The sequence below is a fragment of the Microcaecilia unicolor genome, chromosome 10 (genome assembly GCF_901765095.1).
Source record: "Microcaecilia unicolor chromosome 10, aMicUni1.1, whole genome shotgun sequence".
In the NCBI taxonomy this organism is placed as follows: Eukaryota; Metazoa; Chordata; class Amphibia; order Gymnophiona; family Siphonopidae; genus Microcaecilia; species Microcaecilia unicolor.
In genome coordinates this window covers 181,245,689-181,259,671 of record NC_044040.1, presented here as the reverse complement: position 1 = coordinate 181,259,671, position 13,983 = coordinate 181,245,689, and the positions used below count along the sequence as shown (strand labels likewise).

Below are 13,983 nucleotides of genomic sequence, written 5' to 3'. Positions count from 1 at the left end.
ATTTATGAAAAACAGCACGTCCTGATAATCTACTCACTACCAACATGCTTAGTTTTCTATTAAACCATACACCACCGTTTCTTCAAGTATATTAAATGTTACCCAAAAAACAACAAGGCAAACGATCTGCAAAATCCAATATGGGAAAGAAAGCCAGCAGATCAATTTCACAACAAAAAGATTTTAATGAAGATACCGTGTATGAACAAATCGGCCGACACAGGCCGTGTTTCGCCCACCTAGGGCTGCGTCAGGGGCTACAATGAACAAATATATAATAATTATCATAGATCATAATAAATAAATTATAACACACATACGAGCATAATATATCAAATATATAAATTGACAAAAAACAAATAATAAAATATGGAATATTATTAAATATATATAGAGAGTATACTAGAATAATTACATGAATAAGCATATCGCTACACACTGTCCAATATAATATATATATATATATATATATATATATATATATATATATATATATATATATATATATATATACACATGTACATAAAAGAGCATATATATAAGAAAATATATATATATATATTATATATATGTTTATATGCACTGTCACACAATTGTTGCATTACATACACTTCTTTTATATATATATTTTCTTATATATGCTCTTTTATGTACATGTGTGTATATATATATATATATATATATATATATATATATATTATTTATATTGGACAGTGCGTAGCGATATGCTTATTCATGTAATTATTCTAGTATACTCTCTATGTATATTTAGTAATATTCCATATTTTATTATGTTTTTTGTCAATTTATATATTTGATATATTATGCTCGTATGTGTGTTATATTTTATTTATTATGATCTATGATAATTATTATATATTTGTTCATTGTAGCCCCTGAAGCAGCCCAAGGTGGGTGAAACACGGCCTGTGTCGGGCGATTTGTTCATACACGGTATCTTCAATAAAATCTTTTTGTTGTGAAATTGATCTGCTGGCTTTCTTTCCCATATTAAATGTTACCGCAATAAATGGCTTTTGGGCTAAGCATGTTCAATAATTGCATCCTTAACCACTGGTTGGCATATCTTTATTAATTTTTTTGTTTTGGACTTGGCAGTTTCTTTCTGCTCCTTACGACCTCCAGCTAGGATCCTAGCACTACAAAGCCTTTATTGGTAACTAGCCAGTGATTCCCTCCCCTATCTCATTTTACAATTCTTCTCACCTTCCACCAGTTTAACCTGTAGCCAGTCATCAAAACAAAATTATCTAGATATTGCAGAAGCAGTCCTCCAGAAGGGACACACACTGGAATCCTGCAACCCTAAGTTTTAATTCCAGCCACTAGATGTCACTACTGAGCGATGACCATGACTCAGTAGTATCTCCTCACCTATAACCAGGCTTTTGCAGTACCCATAACCCTCAGCCAATCTGTGGAATGGAAGGCGTGATTTGAGGATCAAACCAAGGATCTTCTGCATGATGTGAGCTAATGATGAAACTACTTCACATCTGAAGCACACCAGTGTTTGAGGCGGAACAGAACAGTCTTTCCTTTAAAAACTAGAAATAGGAAATGGGCTAGTACCAGTCATTCCTCCTCTGATGACTAATTTAGATATATATGGGCTACCATAAAAAGGTACCCAAAAAGGTAATCTCAGATTTTTTTTAAATAATTTTATAATTATAATTTATAAAGATAATTCATTACAGCATAATGGAACAATAATGATTAGAGAAGACGGCTGTGAACCAAGGAAACCAGGGTTCAAATAGCATATTTGTTAGTTGCTGAGGTTGATAGGTTATACATTTTTAAAATAAATATCTTCCACTGACCTGGGTGGTGGGGGAGGGAATGGAAGGGAGAGGGTACATTAAAATAAAAAGTCCCCATGTAGGTGTGATTAAAGGCTTATGGTTTTAGCATATTGGGTTTCTGCCAGGTACTTGTGACCTGTTTTAGCCACTGTTGGAAACAAGATACTGGGATAGATGGACCATTGATCTGACCCAATATGGCTATTCTTATATTCTAAGGGGAAGGAATCCCCAACAACATAATTATCATTAAAATAATAAACTTTGGATAAGAAATGTCCATGAAAACAAGACCTCCAATGGGGAAAAAGAACAAAAAAAAACCCATCAGCATAGAAAAGTTAATGTGGGCAAACCACTTCAATCTCCATTGCCTCAGGTATGACTAGACTGTAAGCCAATTTGGGCAGGGGAAAAATGTGTGTAACTATAATTCAGCTTGTGTTTGGAAAGACAAGAAATAAATCTAAAATCCCCTACCCATTCATCCATTAGAGATTTCAATGGTAGTGCACACGTCATCTGATTCTGGGGCAGCAAACCCCTAAATCAAGCTGCATTTGTATTATACCACATACAATAGTACAATGCAACTGTTTTGCTGGGTTTTTTGTTTTGTTTTTTGGTTGTTCTTTTTTTTAATGTTGTGGGATAGGTGAAATCATACCAAACCATTTTATACTGCACTGTTACACAAATGGCATTCTCCCTACCTCAATCATCCTTCACTACTTTTTCCCCAAATAGATTCAGTTTCCATAACAGACAAAATATGTATGAGATACATCTGCAACATGAACCACCAAAAATTTACATTCACTGGGCACCCTGAAAACCAGACCTGATTGGGGGCCACATGGACCAGGGCAAATGAGAATTGGTCCTTGGAACTGTTCCCTGTGGGTTGTAAGGAGTGACAAGGCAAATGGTAAAAGAAATACAAAGGAAGCCTTGCAATAAGGAAGGAGATTCATGTTTTTCCTTGCAAGTTAATTTTTCCATCTTTGGGTAAGGATGCATAGCTCTGTGACAAAGCTGTATCCAGAACAAAAAGGGGAAGGAAGGAGAGTCAGTCCTCAACAAGTGTGACTTCTGGATTTAATGCCTATGATATGACAACTAATAAAAGTCCACACAACACCAAAAACAGAAGACCCATTCCAAACAATCCAAGTGGGCTACGTCAACACCAGATCCGCTGTAAATAAAACAGCAATACAAACAGACTGGATCATGTCAGAAAACCTTGACCTACTCTTCATCTATGAAACCTGGATCCATGACCAACAGGACTCTATAATCCTAGACCTGTGCCCTCCAGGATACAAAATCACACACTGGACCAGAAAAGAAAAGAGAGGCAGAGGCACAGCACTAATCTATCGATCCCACTTTACCACCGAAACCACTGCCGAATCCATAACACCTCAACTTGAAATTGCCTCAATCAGAATCCACAACAAAATCCTACGCGATCATTTGAATTATGTCTTGTTTTACAGACCTTCAGGTAATTGGAACGAAGGCCAGACTAACTTCATGGACTTCATTTCAAACACATGTGTAACCAACTTCAATATACTAGTAATAGGAGACATCAACCTTCACTTAGAAGACCCAAACTCTATCAACGCACGAGAATATAAGGAATTCCTCCGTTTATGGGATCTCAAATCGTCACAAAAGCAAGCAACCCACGTCAAAGGGCACACACTCGATCTCATCTCACATAAACTTTCAACAGACCAGAACCTAACAACAACCACTACAAACTAAACTTATCCCTACATTGGTGGAAGAAGGGTTTACAACGAATACAAGAACACACATCCTACAGCACAAGAGGTCAAGTAGACAAGAAAAATATTCTGGCAACTGATATACAATAACGAATGGACAGCACAGCAGACTCCATATACTACCTCATAGAATGGGATAAAAGATGCAAAAGCATACTAGATGAAATTGCACCCTTACGAACAAGAACCTCACGCAAGCATAACTCAACACCATGGTTCAACGATAAACTGAAAAAGCTAAAAACACAATCCAGGAAGCTCAAACGAGCATGGAGTAAAACAAAAGATAAGCATACACTCAACACATGGAAACAAATACAAAGAAAATACAAATACGCAATAAGACAGACCAAAAGATCATACTATAACACTAAAATAGGGACAGATTACAAAGACACGAAGAAATTATAACAACTCGTGAACAAACTCCTAGACACCAACTTGGTCACTACCACAAATACAGACATCCCATCTGCAGATAAACTTGCTAAGTATTTCAATGAAAAAATTGTAAACCTACACAACTCGCTACCTCAGAACAACACTGACATTGAAAACTTCCTTATACCCGGCAGACCGGACCTGGTTAAACTTCGCCCTCCTTACCGTCGAAACAGTTACTCAGGCGATTAGTAGGTTCTTCAACACTCACTGCAAACTAGATACCTGTCCCAGCTACCTAATGAAATCCACCCCTGACCGCTTCATAGCAGACCTCACATCCCACCTAAATTACATGCTTCAGCAAGGCCTCTTCCCTAAGGAAAATGGCAATATCCTACTCACCCTGATACCAAAAAGATACCAAGAAAAAAAACAAACGAAATCACTAACTACCGTCCAGTAGCATCTATCCCGTTGGTGGTCAAACTAATGGAAAGCATGGTAACCAAACAACTTACAGATTATATAAACAAATTTTCAATATTACACGAATCACAGTCAGGTTTTCACCACCTCCACAGCACTAAAACAGTATTACTCACTCTTCTAGCCAAATTCAAGCAGGAAATAGCAATAGGCAAAAACATCCTTCTCCTCCAATTCGACATGGTAAACCATAATATATTAATAAGATTACTAGATAAGTTCGGGATTGGTGGAAACATACTTAGCTGGATCAAGGGCTTCCTAACCACAAGAACATATCAAGTAAAATCAAATTCAAACATATCATCACCATGGAAAGCAGACTGTGAAGTACCACAAGGATCACCGCTATCACCAATCCTATTCAACTTAATGATGACCCCACTTGCCAAGTCCTTATCCACCCAAGGCCTTAACCCTTTCATATATGCAGACAATGTCACAATATACATTCATTACAAAACCAAACTGACAGAAATCACCAACGAAATCAAGCTCAGCTTGAACATCATGGACTCATGGGTAAATGCATTTCAACTAAAACTCAACAAAGAAAAAACACATTGACTCATCCTCTCATCCCAACACAACGAGGACAACCCCACAAGTATCAACACCCCAGATCACACCCTTCCTCTCAGACCGCCTGAAAATCCTTGGCGTTTCAATGGACAGTAATTTAAACACTAGAGAGTCAAGTGGCATCCACAACAAAGAAAATGTTCCATTCAATGTGGAAACTCAAACGCGTGAAACAATTCTTCCCGAGGGAAACATTTCACAACCTGATACAATCAATGGTACTAAGCCATGTAGACTACTGCAATGGAATTTATGCGGGATGTAAAGAACAAACCTTAAAGAAACTTCAGACCGCTCAAAACACGGCAGCTAGGCTTATATTTGGAAAAACGCGATTTGAAAGCGCAAAACCTCTCCGTGAAAAACTACACTGGCTCCCAATTAAAGAACGCATTGCCTTCAAAATCTGCACCCTGGTTCACAAAATCATCTATGGTGAAGCCTCGAGATACTTGTTCGACTTACCAATTAGAAACAAATTCGAATCAACATGAACTTATCTAAATCTGCACTACCCAAGCTGCAAAGGACTTAAACACAAATCAACTTACGCATCCAGTTTTTCCTGCATAAGCACACAACTGTGGAATGCATTGCCAAAAGCCTTGAAAACGATGTACGACCACCTAAACGTCCGGAAATCACTCAAAACTAACCTGTTTAAAAAGGCATATCCTACCGATCCAACTTAAATGCCTGATCTCTGCAACACAACCAAACTAAAACACCTAATGGACATAACACAACTCTTCCGTTCTACAATTCCCTAATGTGGCTGTGCCACATGAACTTTATCTTACCACAACATCACTTTGTATTTGTTCACACCGGAGTCTGCAAGTGCCTCTCCAGTACTATGTAAGCCACATTGAGCCTACAAATAGGTGGGAAAATATGGGATACAAATGTAACAAATAAATAAAAATAAATAAAGATTCTGAAGAAGCTCCTGTGCCAGGCTCTTGCCTCAGGGTTGTTAAAGAAATGACCAGGCTAGGGACGATGGTGGCAGGGCCAATGCTAAACATGATGGGGCCCAAGGCAGATGCTACGGAGAGGGGCCCAAAGCTTACTTGCAGAATGTCCCTCTTTCAACTTCAGGCAGATTTGTGGCCCCCAGTGACATGGGGGCCCATGGCAGTTGCCCTATTTGCCCACCCCTAACACCAGCCCTGGGAGGTGGTGGTGGAAGGGAGAGGGTATATTAAAATAAAAAGTCCCCATGTAGGTGCAGATAAAGGCTTATGGTTTTACATATTGAGTTTCTGCCAGGTACTTGTGACCTGTTTTGGTCACTGTTGGAACCAGGATACTGGGCTAGATGGACTATTGGTTTGACCCAGTATGGCTATTCTTATATTCTAAGCAGAAGGAATTCCCAACATACAACATAATTTTCATTAAGAATAATAAACTTTGGATATGAAAATCAAGCCACTAAAGTCTGATTTCAAAATGTCCATGAAAACAAGACCTCCAATGGGGAAAAAGAACAAAAGAAAACCATTGGCACAGAAAAGTTTTCCAAGTCAATGTGCACAGCATAGACAACAAATTAAAGATAATTAGAACACTTTCCCACTCCAGCTGTGGAGCTTCATGTGGTTTCTTATTACAAACAGCAGCATTTCCTGTAAAGAGCTCAATACTCAGGAATGTTTCAATGGGGGGGGGGGGGAGTCATTCCTATCAAAATTCAGTGTTTTTTCATATCAAAGCTATTTGCGTAGGAAATAGCTTGCTTTTTCCTTGCAAATGAATTAATAGAAACGTATACAACTGAATAACACAATGAGCAGCCAATAAAAACAAAATCTTCTAAAGAAATTCAGCGTCAACTAGTAGAAAGCCTGTTGTGTTGCAATGGATGAAGAACGACACTAAGGACCCTGTTTACTAAGTCACATTATCGGCGCATTAGTGTTTTTAACGCGCATTAACCAAATATGCACGTTAACAGTGTATGCGCCTACAATATCCTTATAGGCATCTACACAGTTAACACACGCGCCAATTGTAGGCAAGTTAAAAATGCTAACATGCCTTAGTAAACAGGGCCCTAAGAGTAGTGGGCCATGTGGATGCTGATGTGGAAAGAAACTGTAGGAAATTTTAAACCCCATTCCAGAGGAGGAGGGAGAAGATTTGATGAAACATTAGTGAACCAAAGACTGAGTGATTATTTCAATCAACCCTCAAGCTTTGGAGGATGTGTTTAATAAGACCAGGCTCATAGTTAGACATAGGCCACTAGTGCAAAATTCTGAGAGGTGCTGGAGCATTGCTGCTGTTCTCACACCTTGATCTGAATCTAGTACCACAGTACCTTAGGATCACACCACTGCAGCCAGCATTGCTGTAACTCACTCTCCAGTAACAGGCCCTGTGATGCCCCCACCTCTTCTCCTGACTGGATTCCTTTCACCATAAGAACTCATGCCAGAGGCGAGGTACCACAGGACCTGTCAATGTGTGAGTGTTTGAAGACCCCACACTGGAGAGACACTTAGAGAAGTGTTGCTGGCTTCTGCATGGTAATCTGAGATATAGTTGCAGAGGTAAGAGGGCACCATGAAAAAAGGGAGGACCTGATCAAACGTGAAGGGGACCCTTCCAGTAATTTAAGAAGGGGAATCATTCTCCACCCCACCCCTTTACCCTTTGGGTGCCAGTAAGTAAAATCCAGGCCTGGATAAGATATGGTTGCTACGAAAAGTACAACCACAGGAGCCAGGTTTAAAAAAAAAAAAAAAAAAAAAGCAGAAGTGCTAAATTCAACACAAATTATACCTCTCTGGACATAGAGGAGACTGCTCAACATCAGACAGCTGGTAAATATGATGTTCATGACAGACTTAATCATCAGCAGCAGAGACACCAAACAATCTTATAGATATGACTATTTCTATACAGAAAGAAGGGAAGAGAAGGGATAAATCTGAAGAAATAATTCAAATATAATTAAAGCAGACTGGTTTCCCCAAGGTCAGGGCCAAGTTAACATTGTATTGAGTCCTCAGCAAACATAATTTATGGGCTCCTACCATGCACTCCTATTTACTTCTCTTCTCAAGCCTTCCCTCCTCTTCCCCCCTCCCCCCGTCACATTCACCCTTTTCATCCCACCCTAGGATCTTCATTCATGGCCTTCTCCATCCACCTATAATTCGCCTCTCCAGAAATAGTGCAAGAAAATCTGCAAAGCCTAGTTCTGTAGCAATACTAGCAGGATAAACAAGAATGACATCTGTTCAAGCACATGCTTCAAGAGGCCTAGTGGTTACAGCATGGGCTGAAAACCAGGGAAGATGGGCAAGTCATTTTCACCTTCTAATGCCTTTGGTACATTTATTTATTTATTTATTACATTTGTATCCCGCACTTTCCCACTAAAAGCAGACTCAATGCGGCTTACATAGTAATAGGTAACACAGAATTTTGTTATATAAAGTAGGAAATTAAGTATAACACAATAGAAGGATGGATGGGTAGTAAATGGATGGGTAGGTAGGTAGAGACAGGTGATAGAGAGAGGAGGGTAAGGTGGGAGATAGATTCTGGGTCAATGTCGTTTTCTCTTCAGTATATGTAAGGTAGATGGGTTCATGAGATTAATCTGGGTCTTTTGGGTAGGCTTCTTTGAATAGATGGCAAGGATGGACCACCCAAAGGAGTAAGATCAAAGGCCAAAGTGTGAGATTTATAGGCATCATATCCAAGGTACAAACCTAGAAAGACTTAAGAACCAAAAGGGCTTCAAAACTGTTAAAAAACAATAGAAAATCATATTTAGCATTCTTTGGCACTTCTGAAAGGTTATGCCAAATGCAAGCACAATATACCTATAGCACCAAAAACAATGAAATAATTTGTTTTGAAATTATTTGCATACTTAAGTCCCTGCAATATGATAAACAGGAGATGTCGGAAACAAAGAGTTTCACTCTCAGCTAAACAACGTGCTGTCTATCAGCAGATCTCCATTTTAATTATCAGTTTTATACAACAGTTTATCTTTATTTTTAGTTTTTTGTATACAATAAATTTTACCTAAACGTTCTGTGTCAAAGAGCATTTATTGATAAGCTGTAGCAAAAATAAATCAAAGCACTGCATGTTACATTGCAGCATACTAAAAGAACATTTCCAAAGAAAAATATTCTGCTCTTCAGTTAAAACTCAACTGCAACAACTCAACTGCAACATGCTATAATTTTTTTTATTTAAGTATTCATTGATTGGGATTTATTAACTGCCTTTATGAAGACATTCGCCCAAGGCAGTATACAACAGCTATAGTTTAAGATAAAGTTTACATTATACTGTTAACAAAATTGTAGCACCCCCTTGTGGTGGAGTATGATATTATACTTTTTAAATCACTACTTATGTCATGGTAGGTGACGTTAGGGTTTCCCAACTAAACTCAACGCCAAATCAGAGGATGTCTTCGGGGGGTTCGGGGAACATAACCTCTTGAGGGCAGTGCCCACAACAGGATCAGTCTTGTGGGGGGAAGGGGTGGGAAGTGCATGGAAGACTATCAATTTACCAGGTGCTGGCCCCTTTAAGCGGCAGCCTAGAAGCATGAGGCCATGGCTTGATGGCTCAATGTTAACCCCAGCTTTTAGCTGTGTGTATTTTACATGCTATGCTGCAGCTTGCGTTGTGCACCCGGTACACAGTGCAAGCCACAGTATGATATTTACATAGTAAAGAACTGCTTTATATGCATTTGCATATTTTGCATCTCATTACTATGTAGCTTGAGTGCCTTAAGTCATTGTTGCATTAGGGCACTGCACCCAGTGCTAGTGCCCTGTAAGTTTCAAGTTTATTATAGGTTTACTATTCCGCCCTTTGGGGTGCCTTCAGGGCAGCTTACAATCTAAAAGATCATTGAAAAGGAACAAAGAAAACAAAACAAAAGGAATTTTAGACAAGACTATTAGGGTAGGGAGAGAACTACAAAAGGACATGACAGAGAGGGGAGGAAGAATGAGAGGGATAGCTACAGGTGTCTTCCAGGTACCTCCTGGTCTGCTCGCTGCAGATAGAGACTCATTTATATGCATCCTTGAAAAGGTGCATTTTAAGGTCAGTTTTAAACTGATCTAGTGATTTCTGAAGGAGAAGAGAAGCTGGGAGTGAATTCTAGAGACACAGCCCCTGCACATTAAATATGACATGGCTTGTGTGCTCATGGTTTCTCGATAGCTTATTAAGGAGCAAATAACACAAGTTAGCAGTTTGATAACGTCCCCCCTAAATAAGATGCAGAAAACATATACAAATGATCATTCTTACATAGATTTCAATTACAACTATATAATTTCAGATTCTAGGCGAGAACTGTCACAGATCAACTTGTCTCCGATTTACAGCAACAATGTATACAAATTCAAGATCTCTCAAAAAAAAGTAGGACAGCTTGTTAATCGCGATCATTCAGGAAAGGAAGGTTGGATCACATGGAAAGGCGTTGTGCAGGCCATGGCTGCCACTGGCACTTCAGGGCAGAAGACTTGCCTGTATTTGGAAAAGGTACTGAATGTACAGGTGCAGAGGGGACCTAGGAGAGAGCTGCCCATGTGGGAGAAGGGAGAGGGAACTGAACGAGGATCACAGTCAGGGTCAGGAGGGACAGCTGGTGGACTTTGTGGGGGGAGGGGATGAAGAGGAGAGATGCTGGAATTTGGTGGGTGGGAGGAAGGGATTTTAAGAGAGAACTGCAGGGCCAAGGGTGGGGAACGGGGAGAGAGAGAGAGAAAACGGACCTGGGGTGAAAAGGGTGGAAGAAAGGAAGAAAAAGAGAGAGGTGTTGAACTCGGGGTGGGGTGTGAGAAAGGGAAGAGAGAGATAATGGGCATAGGGGTACAGGAAAGGGAGAGAGAGTTGGACCTGGGGGCAGGAAAAAGGCACATACTGAGCCTTTAAATCAGTGGCCTAGCCACGGGAGGGGGGGACTTTGGAGACCTGGGCCCACACTTTGGGCTCTGGCTGTCTCCAAAGTTGCAGAACCTGTTCATTGGCTGGTAGAGTAGCTGAATCCCTGCCAGCCAAAGAAATCTGCTGCCTGAGTTGCCCCTTTCTTCCTCGTACTGCCTCAAGAGGGAGGAAGTTAGCAGTATGCCTCTAGCCACTGATGCTTGTATTCCCCAAGCATGCTCAGGGAGAGCTGGCATCAGCAGCTGAAGACACCCCATTGACTTCCTCGCTCCTGAGGCAGTATAAGGAAGAAGGGGTTGGCTTTGGCAGTGGATTTCTTCGACTGTCAGGGCTTAGGCATCCCCATCAGCAAAGTTATGACACCTAATGTGGTTGGGGGGGAGGGAGAGGAAGCACGTGGGCCCCCCAATGAATTGTTGGCTATGCCCTAACTTTAATCACGTGATTAAAAATTTTAATCAAAATGCAGCACCAGAAAAAAGAACTTTGGATAAATATTTACATTCTTACACAAATTTATTTACTTGAATTAGTTCTGTTAAAACTAGACATTTTAAATTTTTATTTACTTTGGTTTTACAGGTTCTACAGAATATCTCTCTCAAAAGCTCTTAATCAGGTAAGTACTTCTTACATTTGCTTCCTTCCTTCTTTTCTATTCTCTATCTCTTTTTTCCTCCCTCTCTCTCTCTCTCTGTTCTGTGTGCACGCTCTTGTTTATTCACTCCGTCATTTATCTTTTATTTTGTTTCCTCTTCCCAGGTCTTTCTTGCATTAGCTAGCTGAAGAACAACTTTACAAAGGATGTCTCCTAGGTAGGTATCTTCTTTCTTCTTCTCTGCACCTACTCCCTGTCTTTATTAAATAGATAAGAGAACCTATTTCCCTATAGCATGAATTCTTTTTCTGTTAAGTGTGTCATCCTTCATGTTTCTATTTGTTTTTCTATCTACCCCTTTAAAAGTAAAGCATAATCAGTTTTGCCTTTACTATCACAAAAGAATGAGGCCTTGGTCCCAACAAGCTTTTGGGCCTCGCAGCTTCAACAGGTGCTCACAGAAATAGCAGCCAGTGCCACCAAAACACACATTCAGATCCCCATTCCAGCCACAACACCACAGCTTTGCCCCAGGTGAACACCTCTTTTTTTTTTTAACCATATTTACAATAACAAAAGTAAAATGACCAAATATAAGCAGAAATACAATCAATGAGAAAGTTGGAGGTTGGACCTGCCTGTCAGGCACAGGGTAAGTGGAGTTCCTTCTCCAAATTGGAAGAAACTGTAAAAAGGCCTTGCCTAAAAGAACCCATGTCTTCTTTCTAGCAAAAAGGTAGGACAGGCTAGGGGGGGGTCTATCTGGTACTGAACAATCTGGGGTGCTGCATCTAATGTGAACTACTCACACAAAGATAGTTGGCTAGGCTTAATCCATCTAAACAGAACAGAAGCAAAAAGGGAACAAGGGAAGTCCAAGAGGATGAGAGAAACCAGCAACACAAGAAACTGTTTGATCTTGAGTTGCATTTGGTGGTTATGTGACTGACAGAGCCTCCCGAACAGTGATGAATGTATATTATATTGTTGGTATTTCTACTGTTTATAACTGCTTTTATGTAATTCACTCAGGATTTAATTGATACAGTATTAAAATTAAGTTTAATAAAATAAATTTTTTGGTGCCTGCAGAGAAAAGAAAACAAAAAAACATTTGAAACTGCAGCTATCTCTGGCCTTTACAAGGTGGTCTTACCAAGTATGTCCAGATAGGTAAACCTGTGACTGTACTGAAGCTGTTTTCTATCAAATAAGGGAGACTTCAGTCCTTTATCCAAATTTACATTGAATGTAACTGATGACAAATGAATAAATCAAATGAACCGCTTTTTAAGATGGATTAGGATTCTACCCATACAGAACTTCAATCTGGCTTTCGCCCCCTTCATTCAACTGAAACAGCACTTGCTAAAGTCTCCAATGATCTGTTCCTGGCCAGATCCAAAGGTCTCTATTCTATCCTCATCCTTCTCAATCTATCTGCTGCTTTTGACAATGTTGATCACAGCCTACTCCTTGAGACGCTGTCCTCACTTGGATTTCAGGGCTCTGTTCATTCCTGGTTTTCTTCTTATCTCTCCAAACGTACCTTTAGTGTATACGCTAATGGATCCTCCTCTACTTCTATCCCACTGTCAGTTGGTGTACCTCAGGGATCTGTCCTGGGACCTCTTCTTTTCTCCATCTATACTTCTTCCCTTGGTACTCTGATCTCATCCCATGGTTTTAGTATCATCTTTATGCTGATGACTCCCAGATCTACCTCTCCACACCAGAAATCTCAGCCAAAATCCTGGCCAAAGTATCAGCCTGCCTGTCTGACATTGCTGCCTGAATGTCTCAGTGCCATCTGAAACTAAGCATGACCAAGACTGAGCTTCTTATCTTTCCCCCTAACCCAACCTCTCCTCTTCCCCCATTCTCGATTTCTATAGATAACACTCTCATCCTTCCTGTCTCATCAGCTCATAACCTTGGGGTCATCTTCGACTCCTCCCTCTCCTTCTCTGCACATATTCAGCAGACTGCTAAAACCTGTTGTTTCTTTCTCTATAATATCAGCAAAATTCACCCTTTCCTTTCCAGAACCCTCATCCACGCTCTTACCACTTCTCGCTTAGACTATTGCAACTTGCGTCTCACAGGTCTCCCACTTAGCCATCTCTCTCCTCTTCAATCTGTTCAAAATTCTGCTGCACGACTAATATTCCACCAGTGTCGTTATGCTCATATTAGCCCTCTCCTCAAGTCACTTCACTGGCTTCCTATCCGTTTCCGCATATTGACTTATAAGTGCATTCACTCTGCAGCTCCTCAGTACCTCTCCACTCTCATCTCTCCCCGGGAACTCCGTTCACTGGGTAAATCTCTCTTATCTGCACCCTTCTCCTCCACC

The 13,983-nt window shown here is 40.1% G+C and overlaps 1 protein-coding gene across 1 annotated transcript in view; it reads right to left on the bottom strand.

The window, feature by feature from the left end:
• The window catches only part of LOC115478360 (mediator of RNA polymerase II transcription subunit 12-like protein), a 122,070-nt gene that overhangs the window by 31,019 nt on the left and 77,068 nt on the right, over positions 1–13,983 (bottom strand). The gene's annotated exons all lie outside the window — the stretch shown is intronic.